Raw genomic sequence first — 25,181 nt, 5'->3', positions numbered from 1 at the left:
CCAGTCTAGTGATCTAGGGCATGTGAGGACAATCCCTTTCATAGGAACAGACAAGGTGTATTTTGTAACTCTCATTAGTAAAAAAATAAATAAATAAATAGAAAAGAATTGATAGGCTTCCTTAGGTTTTGAAGTAGCATACTCCATGTTTCTTGGAAACATCCGTCTCATTCATTTACTATAAGACATGTTAACTCTCCAGTAAGAATGAGGCTGAAAATAAATAAATAAATAAATAAATAAATAAATAAATAAATAGCTCCACACAAACTGGCTCAGTTTATGAGAGGCAATCCGCCATGTGGCCTGTATTACCAAGATCCTGATGCATTAGGGACAATGATGCCTCATGCAGCTTATGGAAAGTCCAAAAAGAAGAATCACAACATAGACTTCTATGGTTTGGGGACAGGTTCATCTGCAGCAGATAACTACACGTTATTGGGAAACTATGACATATGCTATGAGGTCCCCACAGACATTAAGCTTTTGAGCATGAGCCATCAAATGACACATGGCCAGAGCTGCCCACTAGGAATTAGATTCTTTCAAATAGCCAAGTCATAGGTCAGGTGGGCTAAGCAATAGTCTATTGTAATATAAAAATGGTGTAGGGGGATCCCTGGGTGGCGCAGCGGTTTGGCGCCTGCCTTTGGCCCAGGGCGCGATCCTGGAGACCCAGGATCGAATCCCACATCGGGGTCCCGGTGCATGGAGCCTGCTTCTCCCTCTGCCTGTGTCTCTGCCTCTTTCTCTCTCTCTCTGTGTGACTATCATAAATAAATAAAAAAATTTTTTTAAAAAATGGTGTAGATTTCCTAGAAATCTACAAAAATAAAACTCCTAGATAATAAGGTCACAGAATGTGATATTAATATACAAAAATTGTTTATTTCTATGTACTAAAAATGAACACGTAAAGACAAAATTAAAATTAAAACCTATTACCAATTACAATCACAAAAAAAAACCCCAAAATACTTGGATGTAGTTCTAGCAAAATATGTGCTTGTATGGTAAAAACACAGCAACAAAATGATTGAGCCAAGAATTCAAAGTTAAATAAATGCACAGACATACTGTTTATATAACTTCTTCCAGGTTGCAAACTGCTGACTTCTTATTGAATCCTCACATGGCAGAAGGAGACCTTATTAGCTTTTTGGCCTCTCCTTAGAACAGCACTGAATCCCTTTCATAAGGGCTGTATCCTCATGACCTAATTATCTCCTAAAGGCCCCATCCCCAAATACCATCACATTGGGATTAGGGTTTAAACATATTTGGGTTGGGGCTCAAACATTCGATTCATTGCATATGTACATACAAAACCACATATACCTATTTCAATCATAAAAAATTTGTTTGTGCATATATCTGAAGTAGGATGATGATTTACCAATTAGTTTATACGCATTGTCCTTCCTCACACTTACAACTTTTCTTTTGCCCCTGGGCTTGGCTTTCTGGGTATTTGGCTGGGAATGAGCTTCTAATGGACCAACTTTCTGTGACAGACACAGCACTGAATGCAAAGTTTTACCAAAAGGAAAATAAAGATGGGGGAGAGAGGAAATCATTGTCTCATTAAGCAGATGATAATTGCAATTATTCACCAAGAATTATGAATCACAAATGAGGATTGCAAAGTCAATTGGGAAACAATTTGGCTATAAATACTCTTATTAAACAGCTTAATGAAATCCGCTTTGCTTTAGAAACTTCCACTCTTGTTTTCATCAAGTGCTTTGCAGAAGTGCAAATCTTGATAAATTATTCCTGTCTCCTGCAATGCAGGAAAAAGGAGCAATGTACTATAATAATCATGTTGATAGTTGCAAGATCTTCTGATGGTAATAATATCCCCTACAGTTCAATTGCACAGGGTTTTTAGTTTTCTCACTCCAAACCATCATTTCATGTGGTCTCACAACACCATGTAATATCAGTCAAGGACAATATTCCATTGCAAATGTACAGCTAAGGAAAATGTAGTATAGAAAGGCATAATGATTACCCTGAGGTCATATAGTCATTGCTGGAGTAGAATCTGGGTCTGCTTATTTCCTCTAAATCTTGCCCCTGAATCACAATACCTCCACCATCAGTTTCAATGCCTTTGGTTTCACATAACTGAAAATCGAGCTCAAACTGACTTCAACATTAACAGAATTCACTGATTTATGTAAATAGGAATTTCAAATGTAGATAGGTAGATATGACAATTGATTTCATCTAATAGTTCAGAAGTGTCATCTCATTTTTTTTCCTCTCTTCATTCATTTTCTGCAGTGCCCTTTATCCTTTCTTGCCTCAAGAACAGCTCAGGCTGTCACAGCATAACTTTCAGCAGCTTCTCCAGAGAGATAGATAGTGGCAGAGAGACAGAAAGAGAACCAATTACAAACATAAGTGTGGACTTAATTCTGATGGGCCAATGTAATTTAAATGCCCTTGCCATATCCAAGTGCTATGACTAAGGCAAAAGCATGTACTGATTGGCTTCAACTAGTGTTTCTGTCTATTTCTTTACCTATTACCAATGGCAAAGAGTTGAATTAATGCTGATTACAGGAAAAATCAAAGCCCAGTTCCAGAGCCAGCGTAGAGTAAATCATACCCAAATTCAAACCACAGAGACGCTACATAATGATGTGGGGAGAGCATTCCCCAAAGGAAAACTGAGTGATATTAGAAAATTCAAGTGGATAGAAACATGAGCTGGGAAAGGAATAAATGAATGTCTACTTTACCTGCAAATGTACCACTCATTGGACAAAAATGAGCAAGCCTGGAGGCTAATATGTATGAATCTAGACCACGGAAGATGCTGGTTAGAGCTAGGACTAAGAGGGCTATAAATGTACATTAGTTCTCATATAAACTCAAGATTTGAAATGGGATGGAGAATGGGATTTTAGGCAAAAAGTAGTTTCAAATAAATCTATGAGGCCAATGATACATGGTCAGTGTCCATGTTTTACCTACATCCACTTCCTCCTTATTTTGCTCCATTTATTGAATCTCAAAGCTTTCTGCTAATATTAGATTGTGTTGGTAGTTGCAGAGCTCACTGACTATTGAACTTATCCAAAGCCATCTGGCTACAGCCCCAGCTGTGTGATCTTATAAAAATGATGTGACTTCTCTGGGCCTCATTTTACTCTTTTATAAAATTAGTATTTTTCTAAAGTTGGTTATAAAAAAAGAAAACTTCATCATCTCTAAGGTACCTTCCAGTTTTAATATCCAATAATGTTCCTGCTCTAGAGATGGGTTCACTTACCTTGAACATTATATTTGGTTCTATACCAAACCAAAAATATTCAGGAGAAAAGCTGAATACCCGTATTCTCCATTTTATCAAACATTAGACTGATTTGCTTGGCTGGGGGGAAATCAAAAGAATCCTTGTGCTTTCCAATTGACCCTGGGCTTCCTATCCCCATTTGCTGACAGGAGGAAGATTATTTACAAATAGGCTCCTACTTTCTTATCCAGGACTTTGTTTTTTATGGTACATTTGGTAGCTGAACCTAAACCATAGTTGCTGTTTTAACTGAAACTGCTGCACGAATGATACTGGATGTTTACTTAAAAAAATTACTGAATTAACCATAACTCATCACCTCCAAACTTGCATCTAGTTTTTTGTTGTTACTAATAATCCTTCAAAAATGTGATTTGTATTTCTCTCTTTTTAGTGTTTGCAATAGATTCCTAAAGTGGGATCAGCAGGTCAAAGACAAAATAGAGATGTTATTTTGCTAGAAGTTGCAAACTTTCTGACCATAGATATTGCATTACTTTGCATCCACAGCAGCAAAGTCTGAGAGTACCTGTTTCCCCATCGCCTCACAATCAGAGTTTCCAAAAAAACAAGAAAACAAACAAAAAAAACTTTGGAATTCTGGTCAATAGATAAGAAACTGCATTGCATTGAAGTTTTAATTTGCATTTTCCTTCATGTAAGTGAGGGTGAGCATGGCTTCCTATGATTAAAAGTCATTTATAATTTTTCCTGTGAATTCTATTAAGCTCTGTAACTTGTAATCCTATGGTATAGTTGAACTTTTTCTTATTTTTAGAAGTTCTTTAAATTTTAACTTTTGTCTGTGACGGTGCACATTTTTTTGCTTGGCATGCCATTTGTCCTTCCTCTTTGATTATAGTGTATTTTTTGGAGATATTTTTGTTTCATTATGATAAAATCAAATTTACATTTACTTATTCAGAGAATACTTTAAATAAGGTGCTGAGGGAATGTCAGAGGATATATTAAGTATGAGAAACTGGAAGGTAGGGTGACAAGACATCCAGGTTTATGCAGATCAAGGGATTTCTTGGGAATGAGACTTAAAGTGCTAAAGTCACAATAGTCCCAGGTAAACCAAGGTGAGTTGATAACTCTATTCAAAAGTTGAGATAGGGATCCCTGGGTGGCGCAGCGGTTTGGCGCCTGCCTTTGGCCCAGGGCGCGATCCTGGAGACCCGGGATCGAATCCCACATCGGGCTCCCAGCACATGGAGCCTGCTTTTCCCTCTGCCTGTGTCTCTGCCTCTCTCTCTCTCTGTGTGTGACTATCATAAATAAATAAAAATTTAAAAAAAAAATAATTGTAAAAAAAAAAAAAAGTTGAGATAAATTTTCCATCTGGGAAGGCCAGGAAAGAGTATTTGGGGTACAGTGAACAGCAGCGACAAAGTTTAAAGCAGAAAAAGCCCAAATGTTTCCTAAGAAGTGCCATAGGACCACTGTAGAAGGAGCATAGCAGTGGAAGAGGATGGTAACCTATTAAAATAATGAGATAGAAGGGTCTGATCATGAAAGATCATTACACCATGGTGAAGTAGGGGTAACTTGCATTTATTGTAAAAGCTTTGGGATGTTATTGACGGGCTTTAATAACAAGAGCGGCATGATCCATTCATGCCATTTGGAACTTGTTCATCTGTCATTGATTGAGTGTTGGCTTTTGGTTTAGTTTTTAATCTTTGCATTCTAGTCTCTCTATAGAAGACCCTTTATCTGCTATACTGAATCTTTTCCTCCTCACTTCAACATACATGTTATCTACTGCCAGAGCCTGCACAAAGAGTGATGAAAAATCCTTGCTGGATAAACAAATGGCAGAAGAATTGAAAAGTGGCCCATGTTCACCTCATATCAATCCTATGAAGTGCCTTTTCAAGGAAAACAACTGATGGGAAAGCTTTTAAAGGCCAGAAAACCCTCCAATGTAATACATTGTCTTTAAATTTACAGCATCTCCGTTTTCATATGTTTCTTTTCTTATGGCTCAAGGGGAAGTATTTTTAGGTTAACCTGATAACTAGATATTTCCCATTTAATTGAACATTGTGAACTTTAAATATAAAAATGGAATGGTTTAATTATCCTTTTTCAATTCCTGTGTTCAAACATATTCTCTCAGACCACTCCTTTCAGTCCCTTAACAGTATATTAGGTAGATTCTGTGATTTAGCCATCACTTTAGATTATTGGAAGATGCACTCAGCCCAAACTGATATAAGTCCCAAATGCAATTCAAATACTAACTCCTCCTTCCCCGCAACAGCCCCCTGCAGGGGATATCGGTTGTGAACAGAATGTGTCATTTTATCTTAGACCCTCACATCCTAACACCTTCGAGGGATGTGGATTGTGTGGTCTGGTTCTAGAACACCTCCTCTCTCCACCCTTCATCTCTCCTCCCACCTCTGTGTCAAGCTCCTCTCCATAAAAGCAGCGGAGAGAAGAGAGTAGGAAAGGAAGAGTGGCAATGGCTGGAAGTATCTATGTTCTTACTCTGAGTCAGGCTAATTCCATTTGTTGTTGATGCTATCCACCAATATGGTGATTTTATGCAAACACAGGAATGGTTTTCACAAGGTAGAAATTGTTTCACTCTGGCCCCTTCATTGTTAGGGACTCCAAGAGGAATAGCTGTAGTGTCTTACAATCTTGAGATTTCCACACATCCAGTCCTCTCTCTCAGAAGCCACATGGGCAGCCATATGGTTCTTGCCCATGATCAATTCAATAGTTTTTCACTTCACTTGAAGTCACAAGTGACTGCTGAGATGTTGTTTCACACTCTACAAGTACATCTGGCATCCATTTTCACCCATATCCATTTGCTAATGTCACTTAGGTCTCCCTTCAGAGAATGACTCCTCTTCCATTGCTCAGTGGCATCTGTGTGGTTGATTTGAGTTTGCTAGGCTTTGTTGTGCCTCTGCTTCAGAACTGAGATCTCATTGATCTAAGGCCATGATTTCACTCTTTGCCTGAGAATTAGGTTGGGTGTGAGTTCCTATCCCCTTCTTTCTAAGCATACTACAAAATGATTCCTGCTTGCTCTGTTGATCTGAACAATTCTGTCTTCCAATATCTCCAGATGAGAAGCAGATCTTTGTCTCTTTGGGAACTTGTCCCAACTCTGGGGAACAAGGGTCAGCCCCCAGCCATAACCTAAAAAACATTTCTATTCCTTTGCAGTGCCTGCAGATTCTGCAACTGAACAATGCCAGGAAGCAAGTGATATGCCAGTGTGCCCTTACCATAGATACTCCAAGCTCTCCTTCTTTGTAGAATTTGGGGTCCCTCTCACTTGGCTTCAATGAAGAGAAATATCTCTACCTTCTATAGGGAAGAACAGTGCTATAGATTCTCTCTCCTCTTCTTAGTTCAGAGACAGGTACAGACAAAAAAGGGATGGGAAAGAGATAGGGCACAAAGGGATGGGGTGATGTGAGACACTAACCGAGATGCTGGTAGTCCATATGGCCCCTTCTCATTAATCAGAGCCAGGCATTTTCACTCTGGGAGGATGTAGCCTGTGTACCCACAGCCAGATTAGCATGATGCAGGCTGGATTTCGGTTCTTATTACCCTCTTGGCTATGTATATTAGAAGCATGAACAACCTACACAAAACAACTATGAGCCATGGTCCCAACGCTTGCAGTGATAATCAGGTATAGAAGGTCTGGTTTGACTACTGCTTAATAAATACTGAAGAAGGGGGTCTGGCCTCAAGTGGCATTTGCTCTGTGTCAGCTATGTCATGAAAATGAAAGGCCAAAGAAAATTACCACCCGGCTTCCTCCTTTTTTTTTTTTTCCAGATTCCTTCTGAATAAGTTTAATTAAATTCTGTTGGACATTGTGCTCAGTGACTTGTACTGATGCTGGAAAAATTGTTATAAAATCATATCCAAGGGCAATTTGAAAGAGAAGCAATTGCTTGTAATGATTGAGAGGAACTAGGCACTTAAGAAAACTAAACTATACTTTAAACTATACTTTAAGGTTAAGTCACATTATCTTCATGTAACATACTCATAATAGCAAAAACATATTTCAGTTAAAAGAACCAAACTCTGGATCCAAATATGAAATGCATTAAGAAAATCATGAAAAGAAAATGTAGTCTTACACCTCGTAAGAATGGAGATGTGGCCCAAATCCCCTTAGTATTGTTTGTTTGTTCATTTAAAAGAGTTTTTTTCTCTTTTTCTTTTAAAACAACACAGATGGAAAGTTACTTACAGCCCTTAATTCAGGACACCATCATTATTGGTTCTTCTATTGTTCACTTGTTTATTTATTTATTCTTCTCATGTGTCTCCATTGTGAATGGTGTTTGTCTCCCAGCCACAGGCCACTATAGGTTTTAATAGGTTCTAAATATATCTGTGAATCTCTACATATTCTTGTACAGGACATGCATTCAGGAGGTATTTTTAAGCTTTTAATTTTAATTATTGTTGAAGTATTCTATTCTTCTATTTATAATTTTTATTCTTAGCACTGTTTTTAAGATAATTCATTTTTATTATGTATGTATGATTATGTGTATGTGATTTTTGCTTCTACTTGCAATACAATATTCCACATCATGGTCGTCCTGTCTTTAAATAATGGGTTGCCTCCAGCATTTAGTATCCTGATCCATGTCTCCTTACGAACCTGTGTAAGACTTGGATTGCTGTGTCATAGGGTTCTGCACACTTAATTTGACTAAGTACTACTATGATGCTCTCTAGAATGGCCACACTGTTCTACACTCTCACCCCAGTGAATTATGGGCTCTCTCCTTTGCCAACAAATATCACCTTTACAACTGGCTTGCCTTGACTCTGTCAAGGGGACATGCAGAAGACTGAATCTACTTAATGAATCTACTTAAACACATATTCTATGCTATCAGAGAAGAAACTGGGATGGAGATGGCTATAAGGTGTGTGAATGGATACAGAGGGAATATTGTAATTATTAATGAAGCTGTTGCAAATTGAATTGGCTAAATAGATGGTGAGTTGATAGCATAAAGAGAGCCCCTTTGCCTTTCTCTCTCTCTCTCTCTCTCTCTCTCTCTCTCTCTGTCTCTATCTCTTTATATTAAAAGTAAGTTTATGGCTAAACATTTAGAGAAGAAAATATGTCAAATGGCCATGAAAAAAAATTTATAATAATACCAAATATAAAACCCTCTGGAAAACTTCTATTTTATATTTCTTTTCAGGTCATGTGTGTATGTGTGTGTATGTATGTGTGTGTGTGTGTATATATATATATATATATATATATATATATATACACGCACATCTTTACGTGGTGGGTTTTAAAAAATTTTTTATTGTTATGGTAAGGAAAGATATAACATGAGATCTACCCTCTTAACAATACCACACCACATACTTAAAAACTACTTAATTATAAGCAAATAAGGTAACTATGAGCAGCTCTCTAGAACTTTCCCATCTTGCATAACTAAAATTTTAAACCCAGTGAACAGTAACTCCCTGATTCCCACCACCTGAATCCCTAGAAACCCTATTCCACTTTGTATCTCTCTCTTAAAACTATTTTCTGATTATCACAGATATATGCACAGATCTTAATCTCAAAATCACTTTTGAATTTATAATTTGAAGTTATGGTGATGATTATAAATCCTTGCAAACACAAATTTATCACAGAAATTTCAAAACAAAAAATAAAGGAGACTCATACCATTTCATATCACAGCCTGATATCTCCCTTGATCCAAGGATAGAAACAACATGAATTCTTAACCTACATTTTAGCAATCCAGCTCAAATATTTGATATTGAGATGGAATTTTTAAGGTTTTCTTCTAGGGAAAATATAATTTAAAAGATCAGGGTATTATGTCAGGTATTGGGGAGGAATCCTTAAATTTTACCTTATAGCATTGTTAGGAAAAGTCATTACAGGGGGGCAGGGGAGCAATTGAAAGAATCTACAAGGACTTGTACACTTTCCCTTTGGCAATGCAAAGGGGACAGGGATGTCAGCTAATTTGAGTTTGAACTTCTCAGAGAGAAAAGCTAAATTATTTGAACAACAACAACAACAACAACAACAACAAAGTGGTATACCTTTTTGAAGTCACAGATCTACCAAAAAAGTGAGAATTTTTAGAACTAACATTCCAGAAAGCAAGGAAGCCCTAAATGGTGAAACCAACATTTGGTACTGTTTCTCCCTTTGAGTATTTGCTGGTCTGAAAACAGGAAGTGAGAGGCTAAAAACCTAAGCATAAAATAGGAGCTAAAATGATTGGCAGTCTATAGGTCTGGGTGTAAAAAGCCATAAAAAGGAGGGGCTCTTTGCTCACAAATGAGACAAACTGGGGACTTGATAAGCTGCATTGTAAATCTAAGTGTGAACTAGATGCAAACTGGCTCCTGCAAGGACTGAAGAGTAGCTTTGAATCAGCTCAGATCCTGATTAAAAGATCTCCCCTAGCAAAAGTCCAAGGAGGACTTTTGGACTTTTGTCTCTAAATTGTGTAACGCAAAATGTCTAGCATCCATTAAGAAAACAACGAAGAGTATCACTGAGAGTCTAGTCAGGAAGCAGAAACCATGCAATGTATTTAAATAGAAATGATTTCATATAAAGAATTTTTCAGTGGAAATTGATAAACTGAAAGGCAAAAGGTAGGACACTAAAGTGTCACTAGGTAGCAAGTGCGGAAGCAGCTACCTTATTTACAACTGAAAGATGAGAAAGAAGATGGAACTATTTTAGTGAAGTTTGGAAGAGAGGTTTCTCAGAGATAAAAATCAGGATATTAAGAAGGGATTGATCAGTGGTATCTCTGATCTTACAGAAGGATTCTTGGGGTGCTGAGACCCGGACTTCTCAGTCCGGATTACTTCTGGTAATCCTGTCTGGTTGGTGCTGGACTCTGTAAGCAGTCACATTAAGGCTGGTTCTTTACCTAAAGAACTGGAAACTGGATTCCATTGGTGCTACTTAAACACCTGCTGTGGAGTGAAGAATCACTGGGAAGATAGCCATAGGAACAGGAAGCAAACTTGAAAGATAAAGTACCTTCTTTTCCCTCCAACCTTCCAATCTCCCTCTAGTACTTCCCTCCAACCTTCCAATCTCCCTCTAGTACTTCCCTCCAACCTTCCAATCTCCCTCTAGTACCTTTATGGTTAAAGCCTCATAGGAAGTCAGCAGGCAAATCCAAAATGTTTTTTGCAGATTCCCACTCTAAGAGCAAAGAACAGTGGATTTTGAGGCTGAGAAGTAATAGCTCAGCAACTGTTTCAGCAAGCATGTAAAACAGCATGATTGACCAAGAGCCAGTGAAAAAGTAGACAATTCAATAGAATCAGAAGGGATCCAGATTTTGCGGTTGTCAAACAATTATTTTCAAATAATTATGATTAATAATATGCTCAAGAAGTAAAACGACAAGATGGAGAGAATTCTGGCAAAGAACTGGCAACTACAAAACCAAATCAAATGGAAGCTAAAAACCCTAATAACTGAAATTAAGAACTCAATGAAAGTTCAACTTATGATTAACAAATAGAAGAATATAAAAGATCAAACTGTCAGGAAATAACAGAAAAGAAAATCACATTTTTCTTTAATGCCATTGAGACCTGAGGGCAATAACCATCTAGAAAACTGAACTCTATAAAGTGATAAAGCTTTCCTAGTGTTGCCTCAGTAATAGGTTCTTGCCCCATTCAATAGCATTCACCAAATATCCAACTAACAAAACAGTATTTGATGGCAAGCAGATAATTTATTTGATGGCCAGAACATGGAGAAGGGGGACTCGTGCTCTAAAGTCATCTTCTCTCCATTAGGTCTCATGGTCAGTGTTTTGTGGATTTAGAGTAATTAAGGGGCTGATAAGCAAGATGGTGTCAGGGTTTTTCAGGGAATGGGGAGGAGATTTCTTCAAATTAGAGTGCCACCTCTTTTCTTCCCTTAAAGGGGCACAGTCAGATCTGTCATGGCTTGCTAGGTGTGTTGTTGTTGTTTTTTCATTTTGACAATTAGATGGTAATAATCTTGAACTCACCTGGGGGTTACCTCATCTGAACTGGATCAAGTGGGCCAAAAACTGGGTCAGGAGGACTTAGTTGGAGCTTGTGGATTCTGACATCTGGCTTCACTTTCTGATAGTAAGCAGCACCTGCAAGCAGGGATGGAAAACTGGGTTATTGTGGCTTATTTGGAGCTTCTTGGTTAGTCCCTGGTGATACTAGATGAGTAATACAAAAGAGATTTTCATGCTTGGGGCCAGTTGCTAATGTTGGAACTGAAGGAAAGGCAAATCTATAGCCAATTAAACATTTTTTTTTTTTTAAAGTTTGTGTTAAAAGACAGAGAGAGCACAAGGGGGGTGGGGGCAGAGGAAGAGGTAGAGAGAATCTCCAGCAGATTCCACACTGAGTGTGGAGTCCAATGCAGGGCTCGATCCCATGATGCTGAGATCATGCCCGGAGCCAAAATTAAGAGTAAAATGTTTAAGTAAGTTACCCAAGCACCCCACCAACTGAACTTTTGATGAACATGTATGTATATTAGCTTGTAGATTTCGAATAAAATGCAAAACTATTCTGTCTAGTAATTATCTTACAAGGAAACTTTTTAGGGGTAAGCAGATATGGAGGCAAGCTGAAAAGCAGATCTTTTAATTTTCCAGTACAGAGCTTCAAATTCTCATAATCTCAAAATCTTGTAGTCTTGTGGATTTACACTCACATAACCTCAGAATCTCATGGTTCTACAGTCATACATTCCACAGTATTGCAATATTAATGTTTCCAGAAATCATAGTCTTACAGTGTCATAATCCCCAAGCTTTGCAAACTCATGGTCTCAAAACCAAAAAGTGTCCTAAATACCTAAGGTCTAGACATCTAAAAATCTAGCAGTTTCACAGTTTTGAAGTCTATAAAACTTGAAATATCACAGTCTGAGTATCTAGAAAGCTTATGATCTTTGGTCCCAAGGCCCTTCTTGAAGAAGTCAAATACATTTAATGAACTTAATCTAAGGATAAAATTTGTCCAATCAAAACTGTAACCAAACCTCACTCAAATTCAATGATTTATAAGATGAACGTTCTCAGTGTATGACAGTGCAAGAAATTGGGAGTTGGACTGATAAACAAAAGATATATTTTTTAGACTCACAACACTCAACTTCTAAGATCTTGCAAAGATTATTGAATGTTGAATGTAACAGCTAAAAGCAATAAAAACGTATTATGGAGCTGATAACATATAGAATTTAAATACATGAAAACAAGAGCATGAAGCGTAGGAGCACTGTTGTAGTATTGTAATATTGTTTGCATATTATCTAAAGATAGGGTGAGAAAAGAAAAGTATATACACACATATATATACTTCAGAGGAACCACTAAAAATCAATGCAAACTATATAGTAATACACAAGATGGGCACTTTGGTGGCTCAGTCGGTTAAGCATCTGACTCTTGGTTTCAGCTCAGGTCATGACCTCAGGGCCATGAGATCAAGTCCCACAACAGGCTCTGCACTTAGCGTGGAGTTGACTTGAGATTCTCTCTCTTCCTCTCCCTCTGCCCCTCCTAGACATGTGTATGCTCTCTCCCCCTCTCTCTCTAAAGTAAATAATCTTAAAAAAATAATTTAAGGGGTGCCTGGGAGACTCAGTGGTTAAGTGTCTGCGTTTGGCTCAGGTCAAGATCCTGGGGTCCTGGAATTGAATCCCTTACTGGACTCCCCATGAGGAGTCTGCTTCTCCCTCTGCTTGTGTCTCTGCCTCTCTCTCTCTGTATCTCTCATGAATAAATAAATAAAATAAAAAATAATAATTAAAAATTTTTCAACAATTGAGATTAAGTGATATGCAAAAAGCACACATAATTAGCCAAAAATTAACAAGGAAGAGAGAACACAAATAGGACAAATAAAAAATGAATAGCAAAATGGTAAATAACCATATCAGTAATTACATTAAATGCAAAGAGACTAAATATTTTATGTGAAAGGCAGAGATTATAAGACTGGAAGGAAAAGAAAAGACCGACTATAAAGGCAAAGATTCTTAGACTGCATAAGAAAGCAGATACACATAAAATATGACAGAAGCTGAAAGTGAATAAAAGAAAAACATAAACCATGAAAGTACAAAGCATAAGAATTTGGATATACTTCAAGATAAAGAGCATTACCAGAGACAAAATGAGACATTTCAGAAAGACCAAAGTGTCAATTGATCAAGAAGACACAACCAATCAAAGTGAGTATACATCCAATAGAGCTTTAAATCCAAAAAGCAAAAATTGGCAAAACCAACGGGAGAAATAAGCAAATCTATATTATAAATAGAGCTGTAATATCTTTTCCTCTGTAATTGATAGAATAATAACTCAGTGAGAATATTGAAGTTTTGAATAACCCCTTCAACTAAAATGAGCTAATTGACATTCATAGATTACTACATGTAAGTCCTGAAAAATAAATACTCTTTTTATATGCACATGAAATGTTCACCTATAAAGACCAATAAAGAGCCATAAAACAAGTCTTAAAATTTTTCAAAGGATTGAACTACAATACTGAACATTGACTACACTGAAATTAAATTAAAACCCAAGAACAAAAAGATCGCTATAATATCTCCAAAACTACAACAAAGCAACACACTCATTCATGGTCCATGAATGAAAGAAGAAATAAAAAAGAAAATTAGAAAGTGTTTTGGACTGAATGATGACAACACAATATATCAAAATTTGTGAGGTGCATTTATAATAGTTCTTAGAAGAAAATTAGAGTTGTGATGATTTTATCAGAAAATAGGAAAGAGCTACATTCAGTGATCTAAAGTTCTACCTTAAGATGGGGGGGGGGGCAAAGAAAAACAATTTAAACCTAAAATGAATAAATGAAAAGAAATACACTTTAGAGCAAAAATCAATGATATGAGAGACAAACATCAGGTAAATTTAAAAACCAAGTTGTTTTTGTAAGAAGGTGGATAAAAATTGCTATCCGATAGCTAACCTGGTCAACAAAAAATAGATAACATGAGTTAGTCAAAATCAAGAATAAAAGACACATCATTATCCATTTTACAGCCATTTAAAGGAAAACAAAGTAATATTAAGAACAGTATTATGCCAATAAGTCTGACAACTCAGATGAAATAAGAAAATTTCTTTCTTAAAAGCAACTTTATTGACATATGGCTGATGTACAAAAAAAGCCTGAGCATCTTAAACATATATGATTTGATGAGTTTGGACATATGAAAACACATGTGAAACTACCTCTACAACCACGGTAATAGACATACCTGTCAATAAAAGTTTTCTTGTGCTTCCCTAAGGGTTTTTGGATTTTTTTTAATAAGAATACAATATGACATTTTCTCTTTAAAATAGTTTTAAGTACACAACACAATAATGTTACCTATAGGCACTATGTTGTACAAGAGATCTCTAGAATTACTCATCTTGCATAACTGAAATTCTATATCCAGTGAGTATGGATTTTTGGCATATTTTGCTTAGATTGTCAGGCATTTTTATAAGGCTTTATGCCTCCTAATATAGTGACAGCATTGCTGAAACAATAAACAAGTTTATTCATTTTTGTTTACAATCTCTCATTTATTCTGCCAAGTAGAAGTTTTGGCTCAAGAAAGCATTCAATAAAGATTGGAACTGAGTACCAAGTATTGAAATAGAAAGATATTTTCATTTGTACACTGGTAATAAGGACTATAAAGAAAGAGCTGACATTTTTGAGGACCCAGGAAACATCTGGTACTGGGCAAGGTGGCTATTTCCATCACATGTTTTGGAGTTTTATGAGTATTGAATGACAATTTATTTCTCACATCTGAAGTCAAAGGGGGAGTATAAACAGTACCAGTGAACTGACATTGTAAAATGCTTTGTAGTTGCACCCTGTACTTCTTTCTTCCTCTAATGATAGAAAGGTAACAGCATGATAAAAGGGGTGTTGACATAATCCTTTGTGACACCTTCATCTAAGTACCAATCCCCATGTAGACTGATGATGTAACCTCTCTCTTCCTCTACTTCCTCCTCTATAAAACCATTACATTATAGAGTGACAGAAAAATTGAGATAACATATGTAAAGTACTTTTCACAGTGCTTGGCATCTAAAACATTCTCAAAATATGGTATATGTTAGTATTAGTACTAGATTAGTATTAGGTTAGCAGGTAAAAGCAGCAAAGGACAATAGTAGTGTGATCTCTAGCAAAGTATGTGGCCCTCTCATGACATTGGTTTCCAGACAGATGAAGAGAAGGTCTTGGCTTTGACTTCTTAAAAACCCATCCAGGAATCCCTGGGTGGCGTAGCGGTTTGGCGCCTGCCTTTGGCGCAAGGAGCGATCCTGGAGACCCGGGATCCAGTCCCACGTCGGGCTCCCGGTGCATGGAGCCTGCTTCTCCCTCTGCCTACGTCTCTACCTCTCTCTCTCTCTCTCTCTCTGTGACTATCATAAATAAAAAATTTAAAAAAAAAAAACCCATCCAGTGCTAAATCTTATATAGTGCTAAAGCTTAAGTATAATGCATGCTTTTACACCAAGGTGTGTACATATATACATCACTGGTCTTTATCTTAAATGATACAACGTGCATTTCTGTTTTCCATTTTCATGTATTTGATTGTCTTCATAGTACCTTGTTACTGGATCAGCACAGTAAAGTTTTAGTAAAAAAAAAGAGGATGTAGGGATACCTAGGTGGCTCAGTGGTTGAGTGACAGCCTTTTGGCTCAGGTTGTGATCCTGGAATCCTGAGATTGAGTCCCACATTGGGCTCCCAGCATGGAGCCTGCTTCTCCCTCTGCCTGTGTCTCTGCCTCTCTCTCTGTGTCTCTCATGAATAAATAAATAAAATCTTTTTTTAAAAAAGAGGATGTACATTAGAAGAGACATGGTTGATTATCTATCTATAGATAATCATCTATTTACACAATATATAATTATTAATTTGCTTTGTCATGTAGTTTGCAAACTCAATCTCATTAGAAATGTCTTCAGTACCTTCCAATGTACATTCCTACAAACTTTTACTTTTAAAAATATTTTTTAAAATTTATTCATGAGAGACACAGAGAGGCAGAGACATAGGCAGAGGAAAAACCAGGCTCCCTATAGGGAGCCAAATGTGAAACTTCGAGCAGGATCCTGGATCCCCACCTAAGCCAAAGGCAGATGCATTGTCCCCTGAGAAACTTTCAGACCAGGTATCTGCCCCAAGCCCACTGAGCCACCCAGATGCCCCAAAATTTCACTTTTAAATCCAACAATTTCTATGGGCTCCCAGTAGCTTTGCACAATTAGAACTTAGTCATATTTTTGCACAGAAGATGGCAAAGTAGGAAAATCCTAGGCTCACCTTGTCCCATAGATACACCTAGAAAACACCCTCACTGGTGTAAATAACCCCCAAAATGACCCCAAAACTGCCAGGACCAACTCTCCACAGCTACATGTAAAGAAGAGGCCACATTAAAGAAGGTAGGAAGGGTGGAGACATGACTGGGCACGAAACTGACCTGTGAGACTGTCTATAGGAGGGAGGGATGCCAGGGGCATGAAGAGAAAGGAGCAGACCCCACATCAGGTACACCAGGTACTCCAGCCATAGAAGACCCATAACAGGAAGCTAAATCCCATAATATTTAGCTTTGAAAACCAGAGGGACCTAATTTTGTGTGTTCTTATAATCAGTGGAGCTTAATATGTGGAACTTTAAAAATCAGCAAGCTTGGCTCTGGGAAACCCAGAAGGGTGGAAAAAAACTGAGTCCCTGTCCTTAAGGAGACAGTACAACAAAATAATCCCACTGAGATAGAGCATAAGAAGCAGCAGTTTCAAAAACTCCTGAGGTATACAGGATGGAGATTTTTTTACTAATCTCAGAACATGTCCTAGAGGGGCAGATATCTTTGGGAGACTTCTCTAAGAACAAAGGAGCTGGAAGGTACCATTTCTACCTGCCCTGGCCTAGATATACAGACACCTGCTGGAACGAGCATGCAGTACAAACACTTTTCACCTAGCTTGCTAACAACAAATCCCTGCACACTTCTACAAATTCACCCTCTTCATCCAGGCCTGGGCAGAAATTTTCCCAGGCAGCTACAGATCTTCTGCAACTCACTGGTGTGGAACTTGCTGGCACCACATGCCCCAACCCTGTATTCTCCTGTGAACTCCCCACTCCCAACACACCCCTAGTAGGAGTTCATCCAAAGTGGTGCCACAAGCCTGGCACTGTGTAAGTAGCCCTGACAGAGGCGAAAATCCCTTCAAAGTGACTGTTGCTCCAGCAAGAGGGGAAGATAACCACACACACATCTAAATGCAGCCCCAGCAGTGGGCTGGGGGCAGATACCTGGTCTGAAAGTTTCTCAGGGGACAATACAGGGAGAGCATCCTGCAGTTTGGAGCTACTACAGCTCTGACAAACACTGGTCTGACTCACCTCAAGCAAAAAGTGTCCCCAGACTGGCCCACTAACAACACAGGGAGCAAACCGTGCTCACAAAAGGCAAAGAGAGCCATTGTAGACAAGTGGACAGAAGGTACACATGGGTTAACCGCAACAGTAGGAGGAGACACCCCTGAAGTGCCAGCTTCTGGGGAACAGAGGGCATTGTACTACAGAACACACCAGGACCTCTTCTTCATAAGGCCACTATTTTTTTTTCCTTGAACCAAAGTTTTTATTTTTTTTATTTTTTTATTTTTTTATTTTTTTATAATAAATTTATTTTTTATTGGTGTTCAATTTGCCAACATACAGAATAACACCCAGTGCTCATCCTGTCAAGTCCCCCACTCAGTGCCCACCACCCAGTCACTCCCACCCCCCCCCTCCCCTTCCACCACCCCTAGTTCATTTCCCAGAGTTAGGAGTCCTTATGTTCTGTCTCCCTTTCTGATATTTCCCACCTACTTCTTCTCCCTTCCCTTCTATTCCCTTTCACTATTATTTATATTCCCCAAATGAATGAGAACATATAATGTTTGTCCTTCTCCGATTGACTTATTTCACTCAGCATAATACCCTCCAGTTCCATCCATGTTGAAGCAAATGGTGGGTATTTGTCATTTCTAATGGCTGAGTAATATTCCATTGTATACATAGACCACATCTTCTTTATCCATTCATCTTTCGATGGACACCGAGGCTCCTTCCACAGTTTGGCTATTGTGGACATTGCTGCTAGAAACATCGGGGTGCAGGTGTCCCGGCATTTCATTGCATCTGTATCTTTGGGGTAAATCCCCAGTCCCCAGCAGTGCAATATGTTTTCTGTCCCATTTTCTCTCTCTTCATATTCTGGGATCACTATAATGTGAATGATATTAAGCTGGATGGTGTCTTTGAGTTCAAACTTAAGTGGCTATCAACTTTGTAATATAGACTACTATATGTATAAGCTATTATATATAAACCTAATAAAAACCTCAAGTCATCCTCTGTGAGATTTCTCTTCATGTCATTTGCCCATTTCATGATTGGATTGTTTGTTTCTTTGGTGTTGAGTTTAATATGTTCTTTATAGATTTTGGAAACTAGCCCTTTATCTGATATGTCATTTGCAAATATCTTCTCCCATTCTGTAGGTTGTCTTTTAGTTTTGTTGACTGTATCCTTTGCTGTGCAAAAGCTTCTTATCTTGATGAAGTCCCAATAGTTCATTTTTGCTTTTGTTTCTTTTGCCTTTGTGGATGTGTCTTGCAAGAAGTTACTGTGGCTGAGTTCAAAAAGGGTGTTGCCTGTGTTCTCCTCTATGATTTTGATGGACTCTTGTGTCACATTTAGATCTCTCATCCATTTTGAGTTTATCTTTGTGTATGGTGAAAGAGAGTGGTCCAGTTTCATTCTTCTGCATGTGGATGTCCAATTTTCCCAACACCATTTATTGAAGAGACTGTCTTTCTTCCAATGGATAGTCTTTCCTCCTTTATCGAATATTAGTTGTCCATACATTTCAGGGTCCACTTCTGGGTTCTCTATTCTGTTCCATTGATCTATGTGTCTGTTTTTGTGCCAGTACCACACTGTCTTGATGACCACAGCTTTGTAGTACAACCTGAAATCTGGCATTGTGATGCCCCCAGATATGGTTTTCTTTTTTAAAATTCCCCTGGCTATTCGGGGTCTTTTCTGATTCCACACAAATCTTAAAATAATTTGTTCTAACTCTCTGAAGAAAGTCCATGGTATTTTGATAGGGATTGCATTAAACGTGTAAATTGCCCTGGGTAACATTGACATTTTTACAATATTAATTCTGCCAATCCATGAGCATGGAATATTTTTCCATCTCTTTGTGTCTTCCTCAATTTCTTCCAGAAGTGTTCTATAGTTTTTAGTGTATAGATCTCTTATTAAACTCAACACCAAAGAAACAAACAATCCAATCATGAAATGGGCAAATGACATGAAGAGAAATCTCACAGAGGAAGACATAGACATGGCCAACATGCACATGAGAAAATTCTCTGCATCACTTGCCATTAGGGAAATACAAATCAAAACCACAATGAGATACCACCTCACACCAGTGAGAATGGGGAAAATTAACAAGGCAGGAAACAACAAATGTTGGAGAGGATGCGGAGAAAAGGGAACCCTCTTACACTGTTGGTGGGAATGTGAACTGGTGCAGCCACTCTGGAAAACTGTGTGGAGGTTCCTCAAAGAGTTAAAAATAGACCTGCCCTATGACCCAGCAATTGCACTGTTGGGGATTTACCCCAAAGATTCAGATGCAGTGAAACATCGGGACACCTGCACCCCGATGTTTCTAGCAGCAATGTCCACAATAGCCAAACTGTGGAAGGAGCCTCGGTGTCCATCGAAAGATGAATGGATAAAGAAGATGTGGTTTATGTATACAATGGAATATTACTCAGCAATTAGAAACGACAAATACCCACCATTTGCTTCAACGTGGATGGAACTGGAGGGTATTATGCTGAGTGAAATAAGTCAATCGGAGAAGGACAAACACTCTATGTTCTCATTCATTTGGGGAATATAAATAATAGTGAAAGGGAATATAAAGGAAGGGAAAAGAAATGTTGGGAAATATCAGGAAGGGAGACAGAACATAAAGACTCCTAACTCGGGGAAACGAACTAGGGGTGGTGGAAGGGGAGGAGGGCGGGTGTTGGAGGGGAATGGGTGACGGGCACTGAGGTGGACACTTGACGGGATGAGCACTGGGTGTTTTTCTGTATGTTGGCAAATTGAACACCAATAAAAATTAATTAAAAAAAAAAAACTCAAGTCAAAAACCAGTAATAAGTATGCAAAAAATAGAGAAAAGAATACAAGTATATCACTAACGCAAGCTAGCAAACTATGAGAGAAGAGAGTAAGAGAAGAAATGAATAGAGAAGAACTATAAAAATAATCATAAAAAAGTAATGAAGGGCAATAAATACACACCTATCAATAATTACTTTGAATATAAATGGACTACCATGTCTAATCAAAAGACAGGGTGAAAAAATGGATTAAAAAGCTAGAAACATCTATCTGCTGCATATAAGAGACTCATTTCAGACATGAAGACACATGCAGATTAAAAGTGAAGGGATGGAAAAGCATTTATCATCCATATGGAAGTGAAAAGAAAGCTGAGGTAGCAATATTTATGTTGGACAAAATAGACTTTAAAACAAAGACTGTAACAAGAGACTTAGGACATTATATAATAATTAAGGGAACAATCCAACAAGAAGATATAACAATTGTAAATATTTATGTGCCCAACATAGAGCACCAAATATATAAATCATCTAATAACAAATATAAAGAAAGTGATCACTAGTAATACAATGATAGTAGGGGACCCTACTTCCATCAATCATTCAAACAGAAAATCAACAAGGAAACAGTGGCTTTGAATTATAGATTGGACCAGATGTATCTAACAGATATATTCAGAACATTCCATCCTAAAATAATGGAATACACATTCTTTTCAAGTACATAAGGATCATTCTTCAGAATAGATTACATATTAGGCCAAAAAACAAGTCTCAACAAATTCAAAAAGGTTGAAGTTATACCACACATCTTTTCCAATCACAACATTATGAAATTAGAAATCAAGCACAAGAAATAATCTGGAAAGAATACAAATACAAAGGTTAGATAACATGCTACTGAGCAATGAATAGGTCAAACAAGACATTAGAAAGTAAATTTAAAAATACATGAAGACAAAAGAAAATGAAAACACAATGGTACAACATCTTTAGGATGCAGCAAAAGCTATTCTAAAGGAAAAGTTTATAGCAATGACAACCTAACTCAAAAAAGAAAAAATAAGGGACGCCTGAGTGGCTCAGTGGTTGAGCATCTGCCTTTGGCTCAGAGCATGATCCCACGATAGGGGTTGAAGTTCTGCATCTGGCTCCCTGCAGGAAACCTGTTCTCCCTGTGCCTATGTCTCTGCCTCTTTCCCTTTCTCTCATGAATAAATAAGTAAATATTTTTTAAAGAAAAATAAAAAATAAAAAAAAACTCAAATAAATATCTTAACCTCATATCTAAAAAGGCTAGAAAGGAACAAACAAAACTCAAAACAAATAGAAGGAAAGAAATAATAAAGATTAGAGCAGAAATAAATAAAATAGAAACTAAAAAAAAATAATACAGATCAATAAAACCAGACGACAGTGTTTTGAAAAGATCATAAATTTTATAAACTTTAACCAGACTTATCAAAGAGAGAGAGAGAGAGAGAGAGAGGATTCAAACAGAATCAGAAGTTAAACAGGAGAAATAACAACCAAAAATACAGAAATACAAATGATTGCAAGGAAGTATAAAAATTATATGCCAACAAATTGGACAACTTAGGAGAAATGGATAAATTTCTAGAAACATATAACTTCCCAAAATGAAATCAGGAGGAAAAGATTTGAACAGATAGATTACCAGCAATGAAATTGAATCAGTGGGATGCCTGGGTGCCTCAGCAGTTGAGCGTCTGCCTTCCACTCAAGGCGTGATCCCTGGATCTGGGATCCAGTCCCACCTTGGGCTCCTGGCGGGGAGCCTGCTTCTCCCTCTGCCTGTGTCTCTGCCTCTCTCTCTCTCTGTCTCTCATAAATAAAAAAAAATAATAATAATAAATAAAATCTTAAAAACAGAACAAAACAAAACTAGATAAAAACACCACAAAAAGTGAACTATAAGCCAATATCTCCAATGAACATAGATGCAAAATCTTCAACACAATATTAGCAAACAAAATCCAATAATACACTAAAAAAATTATTTGCCATGATCAAGAGGGATGTATTCCTCATATGAAGGGTTAGTCAATATCCACAAATCAATCAATGTGATATGTCACATCAATCAAAGAAAGGATAAAAACCATATGATCATTTCAATAGATACTAACATTTGTATGGAACCACAAAATATCCCAGATAGCCAAAGGAACCTTCAATAAAAACAAAACTGGGGGCATCACAATCCCAAATTTCAAGATATAGTGCAAAGTGGTAGTAATAAAAAAAAGTATGGTTCTGGCACAAAAATAGACATATAGATCTAGGAAACAGAGTAGAGAACCTAGAAATGAACCCATGATTATAAGCTCAATTAATTTTCAACACAGAAAATAATATCTAATGGGAAAAACAGTATCTTCAACAAATGGTGTTGGGAAAACTAGATAGCTACATTCAAAAGAATGAAACTGGACTACTTTCCACACCATACACAAAAATAAATTCAAAATAGATTAAAGGTCAAAATGTAAGACTTGAAATCATAAAAATCCTAGAAGAGAGCACAGCCACTAATTTTTTAGACATTAGCTGTAGCAATATTTTTCTAGATTCATGTCCTTAGGCAAGAGAAACAAAAGTAAAAATAAACTATTGAAACTACATCGAAAGAAAAAGCTGCACAGTGAAGGAAACAACAAAACTAAAAAGCAATCTACAGAATGGGAGAAGATATTTGCAAATGATATATCCAATAATGGGTTAATATCCAAGATATATAAAGTAGTTATAAAACTCAAAACCCAAAAAATAATCCAATCAAAACTTGGTAGAAGACTTGAGCAGACATTTCTCCAAAGAAGACATGCAGATGGCTAAGAGAAACATGAAAAGATCCTCAACATCACTCATTGTCAGCGAAATGCAAATCAAAATTACAATGAGAGGTCACATCACATCTGTCAGAATGGCTAAAATCAAAACTACAGGAAACAACAAAGGTTATGGAGGAAAAGGAACCCTCAGGCACTGTTGGTGAGAATGCAAACTGGAGCAGCCACTGTAGGAAACAGTATGGAGGTTACTCAGAAAATTATAAATAGAATTATGAATAGAATACATAGATTATTATCATATGACCTAATAATTCCACTACTGGGTATTTAGCCAAAGATCACAAAACACTAATTCAAAAGAATATATACACCATATATTTATTGCAGGGTTATCAACAATAGCCACAGTATGGAAGCAGTCAAAGTGTCCATAAATAAATGAATGGATAGGGATGCCTGGGTGTCTCAGTTTGTTAAATGTCAGACTCTTGGTTCTGGCTCAGGTCTCAGAGGTGTGAGATCAAGTCCCACATCCAGCTCCATGCTCAGTGCAGTCTGCTTAAGATACTCTCTCCCCCTCTCTATCTGCCCTTCCCATAGCTCATGTGCTTTTTAAATATATATATATATATTTATTTATATATATAATATATATATTTATTTATTTATATATATTATATATATTAAGTATACATATAAAAGATAAAAAATAAAATAGATGAATGAGGAAGATGTGGTATATGTATATATATATACATGCACACATATATATACATATATACATGTATACACACAATGGAATATTACTCAGCCATAAAAAGACTAAAATCCTGCCATTTGCAACAAGATGGATGGATCTAGAGGGTATAATGCTAAGTGAAACAAGTCAGAGAAAGACAAATACCATTTGATTTTTCACATATGTAGAATTTAAGAAACAATTAAAGAACAAACAAAACAAAATAAAACAAAACAAATATAGAGAACTGATAATTATCAGAGGAGAGGTGGGTGGGGTGATGGGTGAAATAGGTGAAGGGGACCAAAAGTACATTTACTATGATGAGTACTGTGTAATGGATAGAATAATCAATATATATATATATGCAATATATATATAATCTCTATATATAATCTCTATATAATAATATATAATCAATATATTGTATACTTGAAGCTAATATAACACTATATATTAATTATACTGGAATTAAATTAATTATACTGGAATTAAATTAATTGTACTGGAATTAAAATTATTTATCTATGTGTATCTATACATGTATAACATGTAATTAATTATACTGGAATGAAATTATATATATATATGTGTGTGTGTGTACAAGCTTAATCATTTTTAAAAAAATTTTTAAAGATTTATTTATTTATTTATTTATTTATTTATTTATTTATTTATTTATGATAGACACACAGAGAGAGAGAGAGAGAGAACGGCAGAGACACAGGCAGAGGGAGAAGCAGGCTCCATGCCGGGAGCCCGACGTGGGACTCGATTCCGGGACTCCAGGATCACGCCCTGGGCCAAAGGCAGGCGCCAAACCGCTGAGACACCCAGGGATCCCTTAATCATATTTTTAATGAGATATCTAGATCCAAAGTTGTTCACATATACCATACGTCTCCATACCATTTGTTGGAACTCCACTTCTAAACGTTATTTAGGAAAATTTGCCAGACTGCAAGTGTTAGTAAACAAATGCTATTAAGTCTACTCTAATAAAAATA

This window comes from Vulpes vulpes, chromosome 15 (assembly GCF_048418805.1).
Source record: "Vulpes vulpes isolate BD-2025 chromosome 15, VulVul3, whole genome shotgun sequence".
Taxonomy (NCBI): domain Eukaryota; kingdom Metazoa; phylum Chordata; class Mammalia; order Carnivora; family Canidae; genus Vulpes; species Vulpes vulpes.
This window is presented reverse-complemented; position numbering follows the sequence as displayed.